General features: G+C 46.6%; 1 protein-coding gene across 5 annotated transcripts in view; it reads left to right on the top strand.

Annotated features, from left to right (window-relative positions):
- Nucleotides 1-12748, top strand: part of LOC142571486 (voltage-dependent L-type calcium channel subunit beta-1-like) — a 125003-nt gene that overhangs the window by 66216 nt on the left and 46039 nt on the right. The gene's annotated exons all lie outside the window — the stretch shown is intronic.

Genomic DNA, 12748 nt, shown 5'->3' on the forward strand with positions numbered 1-12748 from the left:
GCATCGCGGCCCGTGCGAGAGGCCGCGTATCTCCAGAAAGCCCGCCTTCGTGCATAGCGCTCGCCGCGAGCGTTTCCAGCTAAACATTACCGTTACATACGTTGCAGTTGCCGGGAAGCGTGACAACCAGTCAGGGATTTTTGAATGCTATCGCGTTCCACTCTTAAAGACGAAGCTTAAGCGTCCTCCAAATTTTTACGCTGTCTATGAAAAGGCCAACCTGAGAGCTGTGAATGGCGGATTATGAACGACTCGTTGTACAATTCTCTTCTTCAGTATCGGCATGAAATGAGCCTTTGTTTTTATTTGCTATCTTTGTGACAAACCAGTTGAAAAGGGCCCTCTCGTTGTTTTTTTTTTATGCTTAATAGATGTTTATAACAACCACCCAACAGTGAAGCCGATGATGATGCTAAACAAAAGAAGTTTCCGGCTGAAATGTGGCGCGCATCTGTGACTTTTCGGAAAGGTTCACATGCAGTAAACGGCTGTTATGACTGCAATCTTCCAACGACCGTTCTATTTTTTTGGCATTCCGTGTTGTTGTTCTGTTCTTGTTTTTTTTATTATTTTTCGTTTTACTTATTCCTACCCAATTTACATAGCCAATAATGGCGCCCATTCACCCAGACGAACGCTTCAGTGAGACCACTCGCTGATTGAGTTCAGGTGGCCAAAAGGCTGAACGTTTTCTCAGAAAATGAGGATTGTTTAAATTTGGTGGTGTTGTTCTTCTAATGGCTGGAAAATAACGAAATTGCCATGGCACGGTGCTTGTTGTCCGGCTTGGCTATTGTATATGGCATTATTTTAGGCAGTATGTTAGCTGTAAGAAAGAAATCGCAAGGCTCCAGTGACCCTTTGTTTTTCGTTATCATTGTGAATAGCAGTAGGAGCCCCGGACTTCTAGATTTGTTTAGAGAACCTCCCGTCATTTGAAAATCCCACGTGATGACATCATTTCATGCTGTGCTTTTTTCAGAACTGCTGGCTTTATATGATCGTGTGTTACCGAACCCGCTCTGCGACATGTGTAGCACCTGTACCAACGTGTCGAACCGCCGTGGTTGCTTAGGTTGCTTATAGTGTTGGGCTGCTAAGCACGAGGTCGCGGGATCGAATCCCGGCCATGGCGGCCGCATTTCGGTGGGGACGAAATGCGAAAACACCTGTGTACTTAGATTTAGGTGCTCTTTAACGAACTCCTGGTGGTCCAAATTACTCCGGAGTCCAACCACTACGGTGTGCCCCATAATCAAATCGTAGTTTTGGCACGTTTTAATCAACTTGTCAATAATTCTTGTAAAGAGTACCGGTATACAATTCCGGCGAGTGTGGTTTAGCTTTAGTCCTGCATCAGAGGATGTTTGCGTGCTTCGTGATTAAGTTCGTACTATTTGTTGCTGGGTTGGATGGAGGCGCCGTGTTTTTACTTTTGCCGATTTATTTTTGTCTGGCGCATGTATAGGATCTACACGCTGTTCACGTCTCCGTCTCACGCAGTTGCATGAAAAGGACACCGCGAACTGCTGACGGGGCCTTCATTATTCTTGTTTTTCCCGTCTTGACAATACCGAACTGCTTTTGAATGTGCGTGTCTGGCAGACAATGGTTGTACCTTTGCACTGGCGATTGTCTGCCTGCACATATGCTGTGCCGGTCGGTCCTGTGCATGTTGGCGTTTTGTGTGCGTGTGTTTTTTTTTTTTCTTGCATTGGCCTTGGCGCTTCTATCGTTGCACTGTCATAAGCAGGAGAGGCCGAAAAAGCACTGCTCAGGTTGCCTATACTGATTGCCTCGAATGCCTCCAAATTCATTTTTCATTGTAGCTCCTACACTCCTGTTTTTCGCGACTTGGCCAATAAGAATCTCTGCAAAGACATTTGTTAAGGTGGTGTTCGCATATTAATTTTTTCCCGCAATCCAGGTCGTTTTACGCAGCACTTTTGTCATAAATATACTTTAGTCGTTTTCTTGCGAACCTCGCCTAAAAGGCCCCTCACCAGGTCCCATAGCAAATTTCGGGTATACGCTGGGAGTTTTTACCTGTCCTCTGGGGAGCGTTCTGCCGAATTTTCTTTTTTTTTTTTTTGAGATCAGCTCATTAATAGCCAAGATAGAAATATTTCAGTGCCGCGAACACATGATTTCAGGCGGCGAGCTCCATTGCCAAGTGAGGCACTCTCACCCCTCGCGCCGTCTAGCCTCCGCAAGCGAAATTCCTTACTTGGATTCTACCATACCGGACCTCGAGGATCGCGTGACGCATGCGTCAAAGGCCCCGCCTTCATTTCTTCTCGCTTTTTTTTTCGGCGCTGCGCACCTCCGTTGACGGCGTTGCGCACGAGCTAATGATTGTCTCGTTCCGCGCCGCACACGATTTTGCGCGCTGTGCTCAAGAACACGACTACACTCTAAGAACAGTTTACACCCTTTGGCGTGCCCCTTCTGCCACACAACTATAGTCGTCATCTGCCTTGATGCGTTTCCTTTCTTTAACGCTGCGAGCCCGGAACTTTACAGTAACGAACGGCACGCGCGTTATCAGAAGGAGCACTCCAAAGAGTGTAAACTGTTCTATGCTGATAACGCGCTTGCCGTTCGTTACTGGAAAGTTCCGGGCTCGCAGCGTTAAAGGAAGGAAACGCATCAAGGCAGATGACGATTATTGTTGTGTGGCAGAAGGGGCACGCCAAAGGGTGTAAACTGTTCCTAGAGTGTAGCAGTTTAATTCAGTGCTACACGAATATTGAGGCAGAACAAGCGGATCGCAGAGCATGATCACGCGCTGGAACACGATACAAAATGGCATAGTTTCGGTACCTGTGCACGTGACGGCACGACCGTGGGAACAAGCAGACGAAGCGGAAGTATATCTCTCTTGCTTCGGTGCGAAGTAAAACAAAGAACACGCAGACATTCCGTTTGTGTGTTTTATTATTTCTCTAGACTTCAATTAGTCCATTCAAGGAACTGATCACACATATAATAGATGTTGTTTGATAATTCTTGAAGTCACGTGTCACCACGAACGACGTCACACTGCGGACACGACTACGTAAGCGCAGGAACGCGACTACGTCACCGTCCGGCTTGGAGCGCGGTCGCCGCGAGGGAAAAGGAAAACGACGTTCCTATTGAAATTTCACATCTTTCCTTGGCGCGTAGCGATGTAATTCTTTGCAAACACTCTTGTTAGAGCGCATTGTATGCTCTGCGTTTGTCAGCTCGAAATGGCCAGACCTGGTGAGGGGCCCTTTAAAGCAACTGTTAATCCCGTTCTCACTTTCCGCATTCGTCCTTTAACGCGAACCTTAAAGATATACGATGCTGGTGCATCAAACATGCACGTGCACTCGCTTACAGAATTGTTTTTGCGCTGTTTGCGTCTGGTAAAGCGGCACCCATCAAAAAAATTCACCGACGATTATGATACTCACTAACGCCAATTTTGAGCGCAGCTGTTTAAGTCTTGTGAATTCGCGATATATTGTGGCAAAGAATATATGATTCTGAACAACAGGGTCCATCCTCGCGGCGGCGGCGCTGAGCCTCTGCGGCAGACGAAGCGCTCTCACCGGTCGCGTCGCTCACTGTTCAGAAAGAACTGGCTGACACTATTTTGTATACATGATTATATTGGCACGTGCTAGTGACAGTGAATAACGACAGTGTCGAAACTGGAAGCTACAAATTTAACTCTTTATTGGGCGAACTTGTGCCCAGGAAAACAAGTAACACTCCAGCACAACGATAGCGGCGAGCCAAGTCGGCGATCGTCAGAAATCTGATCTGCGGGTCAAGCGCGTCGGCTTTAAGAGGAAGCTTTAGCTCGGGCCCAACTCCGACGCGGCCTATTCAAATACATGTAAAACGCAAAAACGTTTTTATGAGATAACGCCTGGACCGATTTTGATAAAATTTGTTGCACTTGAAAGAGAAAGTTAAATTCTAGTGACTGTTGGAAGCGGAATTTCGATTTAGGGCTTGAATTTTCTTAAAATGATTATCAAATATTTGACCGTTTGAAAAAAATAGAAGCACGAAGTTTACAAATTGATAGCTATGCATCAAGAACTGATATCGCGCTTCTGTAAACGGCATCCATTAGATCATTCAAAGCGGACAAATTCAGTATGTCATTTTACATCTTACATGAATTTGTTACGTTGGTTACAACGGTTTTACAAAAGTTGTATTTCCCTATGATTAAATTTTTTTTATATTCATGTGTGACATATCAATTTTGTCCGCTATGGATGTACTTTTAGATGCAATTCACAGAATTGTATTATAATCTTTAGTGGTTGAGTTACAGAGTTGTAAACTTGATAGTTTCGTTTTTTGAAAATTTTCGATTTTCGCCAATTTTTAATAAAAGATTGACGACCTAACTCAAGAATTCGAAACCAACTGTCACTAGATTTTAAGTTTTTCTTTTAAATGCAACAAACCTCGTCAAATTCGGTGCAGTGGTTGCCGAGGAAAACGAATTCTCTTTTTACATGTATTTAGATAGGAGCACTCGAGCTAAAGCTTCCTCTTAATGCACGATTCGTCGAAGGTGCCAGTGTAATCGCCGGTGCTCGTGTGACTTCCAGAAAGCACTAAACAATTCGCGTCGCGCACACAATCGGATTACAAAAATCGCAAACCATGACACCTGAAACATGCGCGAACCATACCAAACCAAACAAGCGCGAGCGAAAGCTGGCGCGAGCAGACGATTGTACAAAACAGCGGTCGGGCGGGTCCCCATGACACCAGGGGCCCTATAACGTAGAACTATTCGAATATGTTTTTATTCCGGTCTGCTGACGTCAAATTTGCTTAACCGCCGACGCAAGCATCGGGCACTGACCCGCAGCGTTGCCTGAACATCCCCATCAGACGTTCTCCTCGTTTATAGGGAGTGACTTTTGTTTGCTTTCAAAACGAATAACATTGCCTGCATTGAGCGTTTTTCGTATCTGATATGCTGATAAGAGGCGAGGAGCACGCTTAAGTGGAGAGGATTTCGATGGGGCCAAGCCAGCGTACTGAAAATAGATAACCGGATGAAGAGGGAGGGGCCGGCGTCTGCGATTGGTCCGCTTTCCCTTACATAGCTTGCGGTGGCGTGCAGCGGACAGTTAAAAATGATGCTAAAACGGATCCTCAGCAAAGAAGAGCTGGCAGAGCGATGTCGTATACGTGCCGAAAGGGCTCTATCACGTCATATTGTCACGCAAAAAGTTTTGTTATGCGCAAATAAATCCATGCTCTCCGGCAGGTGCGGGTAGCCAGTGCCTGCCTGAGCGATCAGTGGCAGCCATCTTCTATTCCTTTCGGAACGGGACAGTCTTCAGCTATTCAGAAAAAAAAAATCCAGTTTTGTTCGGCACCTTTAATGCGTCCTTAAAGCGTACACGCCACTTTTACGCAATGAGTTTTCGCGGTTTTGTGGCGTCGAGTGACAGACAGGTGAAGTGGGTGCAGCCTGAATCCTTTTGACCAATAGCAGAGGGATAAAGGCGAAAAGGCGTCGAATCAGAAGTAATTATTTTTCTTCTGTTCGGCCGAATCATGCATATCCAGTGTGTACACGTCATGTCAGATTGGGAGCTACCGCTGTTTTCGTGACATGGCATGACAGACAGGCGAAGTGAGGGTGGTTCAAAAAAGTTCTTGACCAATCGCGGTGGGTGGATTGCAGGATTGGAATAGTGTTACGTTATAGCGCCCCAGTTTCTCACGCGCACGTCACTGAAGGGGCTGCTCTCATTGGTCTCCGCCGTTCGCGGCTCGCGTCCTGCACCTCCCGCTCCGTTTTCGCTCTTTCATCCTTCGCTGTGCTCGTTCGCTCGCTTATGCCGCCCACGCTAGCCGCTGCAACGGGCGCCTTAGAGCTGCGCTCTAAAATGTCATTTGCGTCGTCTATGTATTCTGTACGCTTCGAATGAGAAAGGCCAATTTTTTTTTAAAGAATGTGCAGTAGAAATAATAGCGTCCCTGATTCTTGGCCGCACATTGTGGCGGACGTCAGTAAATGTGCGATTATCACAAGTTATCTAGTTAATCAACTAATATTTTTTATTAGCTTCTCAAATGGCTATCTCAGGGCACATATTGCAATTGCGCTATTGGAGCTGGTCGGCTCTTCAAAAACTTGGGGAGGTATGCATTAACGTTGCGATTCATATATTTTCTCAGCGCCTCGCGCAGCGCCAGACAAAGCTAAGTGGAACATCGAGGCGTTTTGTGGCAAGCTTGAGGACGAGTGTCTCGAAACTGGTCGTCTCAGAATTTCTAGCAAGTGTGCATTCCTAGAGCACTGTCCAGCTTCAACTTTCGCAATTGCAACATGTGCATTAAAGTAACGAGTTAACGTTAAAATATTAGACGGCCACTTTCACTCCCGTTCGCGCTCATTTACATGTTGTCGGGAAGGAGATGCAATTTTCGCTGCATTCTAAAATGGTCGACTCTCCCGCTTGAAGCACATGGTATGCGTTGCTCAGTGCAACAGGTATACCTCGTTGTTTACGTCAAAGTTCCGCGACGAGTAGGCGCCCTGCAACCTAAGGGAACCCGGGACAACATCTGCTGCGATGCGGCTTTGCACTCGCAGGAACGCCACGAGTGCCGTAACGCGGCCGATAGCCGCGGCCTCGAAGGCTTAGTCCGTCCGTGCATCTAGCACAGTTGCCAAGTCCCGCTAAGACGGAATGTAGATGATGCCGTTATTCGGCAACAACCAACACAAGTAATAAGTGAAATCGTAAAGTTTCGATGCTAATTGAATTTTCCCGTTGCAAATTTCAGGGATGAGGGGGAAAGCCGTTTGGTTTTTCCTAAACAGAAATGCTGTTTGTCAAGCAAAACTCAAACCCTGAAAGCAGTGCTTGTTCGTTCTTCTTGCTTACAAGTGTATATATCAGGCTTCTGGAATTGCCTTTCACTTCAGAGGTATCCTTCTTTTTTTGTGTGTGTGTGTATGCACATGGCTATATAGCTCATTCTGACTGAAATAGTCTCATTTCATTCCCTTGAACTGAGGCTTTGAAATGAGCATCTGTTGATTGTACTTTGCCGGACGCACACTCGACCGGACAGCCTTTGTCCTTTGTCCGGACAGCCCTACAAAAAAAGAAGCATGGTGAATGAGGCAACTTCAAAGGCCCCTTAGCACGTCATCAGCTACGGCTGAAAAAAAATCAGTCATTCATGTGATGACCTGGAAAACACTAATATGTCACTCACATTCCTGTTGATGTGCATTTGATGTGGCGTCTCGTTTGTTTTTACAATTTTTGTGTAAAGTTGCTGTTGTTTCATTTTGAAACTTAGCCAATTTTATCTACTTTTTGATTACATCTTTGAGAGATTTCAGCAATTTTGCCAGTTTGTTTTGCGCGTTATATGCCTGGTATTGAACGTACCACAAGTCAAACTTCACCATCTGCCCCTTTTGCCAATTTTCTTTGCCCTTAACTGAGTTTCTCAAACGCATTCAACCATTCCGGCATGTACGCTGATCACTTCTTGGCTTATTTTTCTATTTTTGCGCCGCCACATTCAAAGGCACTCACCTTTCCTCCCGTCCTGACCCTCTATCTATCTGTATCTGACCTCAACCGTCGTTTCTTGACTCGGTGCCTCCCAAAACTTTTCTTTGCATGCCTTCACGTTGGTTGGCGCAGCCGTTCTGTAATGCCCAAGTATACGCCTCTGGTAAGCTGTCATCATCATCAAGCCGCCAAGGATCCCTGCTCGGTCCCTTCTTCCTTTTTTTTTTCCATCAGGCCGCCACACTGCGCCGAGTTCTTCAATCACGCCAGTAGTTGCGAAACTCCCCGAGTCGAGGCACGGTCGTCTCTCTTGACGCATTTTCTGAAGCTAGCTCTCGTACGCCCTCATAGACAAAAGAATACACTGCCATTCATCGCCTAGACGCCATTGCTTGGCAGCGAGTGTTACTTAATTTGTCTGTGCCCGGCAAGCCTGCAATACAATTGATGGAATCCCTAGGCACCGGTATTTTTAAAAGAGCGGCTTACCAGGCTTTGGGATGTTTCGCATACAGCGTGGTTGTAGAGCTCTGCCTTTCTGCAGGCAGGTTTTTTTTACCAGTTGCATCGCGCGCACGCGTCCAGGGAAGAATAGCGAACGCTAACTGCATGGCTGGGAACATATTTCGAGGTTTGACCAGATTGCTTGTAGCGCTGCTCGAGCGCTTCAGAGAGAGGGTTAGAAACGAGCGTGTAGAGCACAGCTATCTGAAGCAAATCTCATCGCTGTCGCAAAGAGTTCATATATATCCTGCTGCAAGGCGTCCTTTCTGCTGTGGTGTCAGTCCTATCAGACATTGCTTTGGGATATCAGTACCAGCGTCGTAGCATCCACAGCAAGAGCGCTGCTCCTTTTGCTTCAATGTCGGGGTAGGGAATAGCGCGTCACCGGCGCGTTGCGAAGGGGACATTCGCCAAAGAGAAAACCTTGATTTAAAACATGAATGCGAATTGCCCCCACCCACCCCCTTCTCGAAAGCCTGCGGAAGCTGTAAGAATGGGAATAACAGCTCAGAAGTAAAAATCAATCCTGAAGGTAGGGCGGACTAGCGCAGAAATTTTTTTTTTCTTTTAGTGCTTCTCAGACACCGTCGACTGTGTTCATACTGCGCTTTTGCAAATTTTCTTGCTGAAGAACGTCCTTTAAGCACTGCCTTATTACATCCAGTTGGGAAGGCTCTTCACCCATTTGTGGTTCTAAGTGCCGTGTAATCCACCGACCTATGTTACACGGCCGTGTAAGGCAGCACATAGGCAGCAGGATGTCGTCTGAGTACTACTCCAAGTCGAGGCATATCCGTAGCCGCGTCATCTTCGTCACGCTGAGCGAACTTCAACTATTATAGATATTCAGACGCAGTGAGAGCGCGATAAGCGCTCAGGTTTTCGCAACTGGTAAGGACAAGCCTGTCTGCAGCTGGCTGGTGGCCGTTGTTTTTCTTCGGCTCACGGGAACCACCCATGGCGACCTACGGCCGTGGAACATGCTGTTCACGGACGGTTATTATGTGTCTGTAGTTCCGTGAAGCCGACATTCAAAACTACTCCCGGAATCGCTAGATGTTTTCGAAGCTACAATTGTTTGGTACAGAAAGGTTAGACTAAAAGGGAGTCAATGAATATTTGATTGAGCAAGTTGTTCTTGTGTGAGGTAAAATGTTATTGCTACAGTTATTTCACGCTTTCTAGACAACGTATTTTCTCCTTTTTACTGGTACGCTATGGTAGATTGACTGTTTGACATGACCGGGCCTTTCCCAAAGCATTGCGTAAAGCTACATACCTTTGTCCGTGCGTGGTGTCCCACTTAGATATGTGAGATTTGGTGTTTTCTATTTTCCAATTTTTTTTCTTTTTTGAGTGCGCAGAATGTTCTTGTGCACACAGTCAAGGTGTCATTGAATACGTGGCGCATATTTCTCTCGTGATTGTGGTGCATTGCTTGGGAGCATGAGCGATCACCTAACAGCATCTTTTAGTGGTGTTTGTTAAAGCTGGTTTTATGTATTTAGTTAATTAATTATTTATCTTTATGCCTCCGAAAATGTTGCTTATATCAAACATGACGTACTTTCAGGAGCTCAACAGTATATTTTAACGGCTCAGTCTGAACTTCAGTATCCTTCCCTCCTTGTTTTTTTCGTTGATGTGCCCCCGTAGTGCTCCGTCGGTATCTTTCTTTTCTGTCTTTTTTTTTGCGTATAGTTTTGTAATTCTCTCGGCGCGTGGTTCGTGTGTCGCCAAAGGTGCTTCCCGAAAGCCCAGCGACCCTTTTCCAAATTGTTCATCCAGCTTTCTGGAAAACCGTACGACAACCCAACTGCGGAAATCAGGTTACGCGTGCAGCCAGCCTGCGCCGTTGAATAGAACGTCTCCATGTTGCTGCGCCGACGACATCACGTGCAGCAGTCGAAGGCCAGCGTACGCTGTCCGCCTTTCGCCTTCGCTTAAATGCTGACCAGTGTCGCCATTATTTAAAAGAATGAAAGACAAAAATATAACAATAGTCATGATGAAAATGGTGGCAGAAGCGAACGCGACAGTTGGGAAAAGGGTCCGTTATCCTGTATCTCTGGCTCTCATCGACGCTCTTACGGCGGTTTGGCGCCGTGCATGCGCGAACCGCATTTGCGTGTGTGCTTGCACGTTTTCCTTCGTTCACTTCGTTTGCCTGTGGCGACTTGGCTGCTGTGGCCGCGCTCGCATGCCTCGAGCGCGCGCGCACCCGAGCATCGTGGCGAAGCTGGGCGCTGCACGGGGCTCGCACGGCGGCACGCGGCGCGCAACGGCGCCGCGGCGGTCGTCGCTCGACGGCCGTCGTGCGTCGGGGTGCGTGTTGTCTCTGCGTGCGCCATCAGCTTGTTGGGACGTCAGTGGTCGCAGGCTGAAGAACGGCGCCAGTTTAAGATAACTCTAGCTTAGGCTCCCTTTCCTCTGCGTGGAACGGTTTCCCTGGCCGTAGTATTCTGCCGTTGAACGCAGAATCCCGACTTTGCAGTTTCGCATTTTTATGGAGACGGAATTCAAAAGCTTTTGGGCTAAAATATGTCGGTGCGCTTTAAAGAACTCTGAGAAACCTGAAGTAATCCGGAGTCCCTCCTCCATGGCGTGGACCTAAATTTTGCGACGAATATTTTGTTTACCCGTATTTTTCTCTTTTCACATGTCGCAGTTATCGGATAAGAAAAGCGATTGACAGAAAAAAAATATATATGTACTATCGAAGAAAAAGAAAGGTATCGAAATAAGGCCTCAGCTCCGTATCCCACGGACTCTAAAAGATAGGTCCGATGATGAGCGAGTACAGAAAGAATAGGAAGCCAGCGTATATTGTGCAAAGACGAAATTTGTTTCCGAACTCTGAATGGCGCGCCTATTCGCTGCGTCACAGTCGCTTCACCGGTTAGGACGCGTGTGTGCCGGGTATTTTGTGACACACTTTCACTGTTTTCTGCATTATGGATGCGCGAATTAAATTTCGCTTGTACAGATTGCCGTAACATCCTTGCAGCGCTTTTTTTTCTGTCGAACACAAAAATATTGCCGTAATTATTGTGTGTTCAGTCTTCATACATAGTTTTTTTTTGTAAGCGAGGCCAGCTGCACTATACGTGATTAGTGTCGAGTGACATGAAACCATGCCACATAGCATCTTGCCAAGTTCTCAAGAAGCCAGGTGTTCAATATTGTCGATCGGTGAGTTGTGAGTCGTGACTGTGCCTGCTAGATGTGTTTGGTCTGAGCTTAGATGCAGTTCCTTGACGCAACTGTCCGGAATGCGCGTGATACTTTTAACTGACAGCCACATGAACTTAATTAAGCCTTTCTCGTGATGTATAGGAATGCAACATAGTTATCTTCAGGCACTTAATGTTTTCATTTCAGTGGCTTGTTTGGAAGAGACCTCGTATAAAAAGGCTTATTTGAGGTCTAGTTAAGGGAAAGATAGCTTACACGCAGCATTGTACTGGCAGTGAGTGTTTTCCAGACTGGTGTTTCCCCAGTCTGGAAAACAGTGTATAGGCGTTGCAGCAAAACTTGGCATTGATTCTAATCCTTCTTGTATTGCGGACAGTTGCACACGTGAGCAAACGTCTTATATGCGTTTTGTAATGGCTTCACCACAGTACAGTTGTGTACCGCGGCGAAGCATACACAATGTATTGCAGTGAATGGAAGCAATAATTTGCTCAAGCACTAAGTGCACATAACGTGTCATTATTTAGTATACTTTAGCGGCGTCTCCAGGACACCAAAGGGGCAACGCGGACAACCATAGCGGGAACCCGGACTTGACCCCTTGCTTCCTCTTGAGTGGCCTGGAGATTATGCGCCGCCCGGCCCACCTTAATATAGTTACAGGTGCACTCCTGAAGGCGCCGTTTGCCGGCATTTTTATTTTCGCATGCCAAGTGATCTCACCGCAATACTTAATTGTATTGCTGTGGAGTTTACTGAAGCAAAATCTGTCATTGTGGAACGCATAAAAGACCCTTGCCCCACCACGTGTTTTTGAGCATCTATATACCGCTTTCTTTTTTTTCTCCTACGCCAACATCGTTTTCTGTAGTGTAGCATAGCGTAGTGGGATGTTTAGCGCTTCGTAGTTGCTCTGCTAGGCAATAGAACTGGTAGCATCTGTGGGACACAAGCTTGCTCTTGCTCTGCCCGCATTTCCGCTTTACAGCGGGTGTCTTGCTGGTGGATCTGTGCTATCTGTGTAGCCACATATAATTGTCGGGTACCCGTCATCCGAACGGTCTAGCCAACTGGTTTGTGTGCCTGTAGGTGTGCATCTGGTATTTTCTCATCAGTGAAGACTACGACTGGCACACTGAACTGCCCTATATTGCATCTCTGACTTGCACGGGCTTGGCTTAACTACCGACCTTTGTCAATCGCTCACTAACGTTCGCATCTCCTTCGCGAATAGCTAGGACGAGTAATCCGACTTGGTCATCTAGAAGCAGGCGTACTCTCGTGAAGCGTCTTGTTACGGAACTGCCAACACTAAAACTGATCGTGCACAAATGCGTTTCCTCACAAACTTGCATTGACGAGATGAATGTAATAAACGTAGTAGGTCCCTATTCACAGAATTCCTAATTACTGTGATCGTATTGTAACCACGTTTATTTTTGTGAGTGGCGGACACGCGATAGCCAACCTGTTATGAAACACCCTTACATAAGAGAAGA

Source organism: Dermacentor variabilis, chromosome 2 (genome assembly GCF_050947875.1).
Source record: "Dermacentor variabilis isolate Ectoservices chromosome 2, ASM5094787v1, whole genome shotgun sequence".
In the NCBI taxonomy this organism is placed as follows: Eukaryota; Metazoa; Arthropoda; class Arachnida; order Ixodida; family Ixodidae; genus Dermacentor; species Dermacentor variabilis.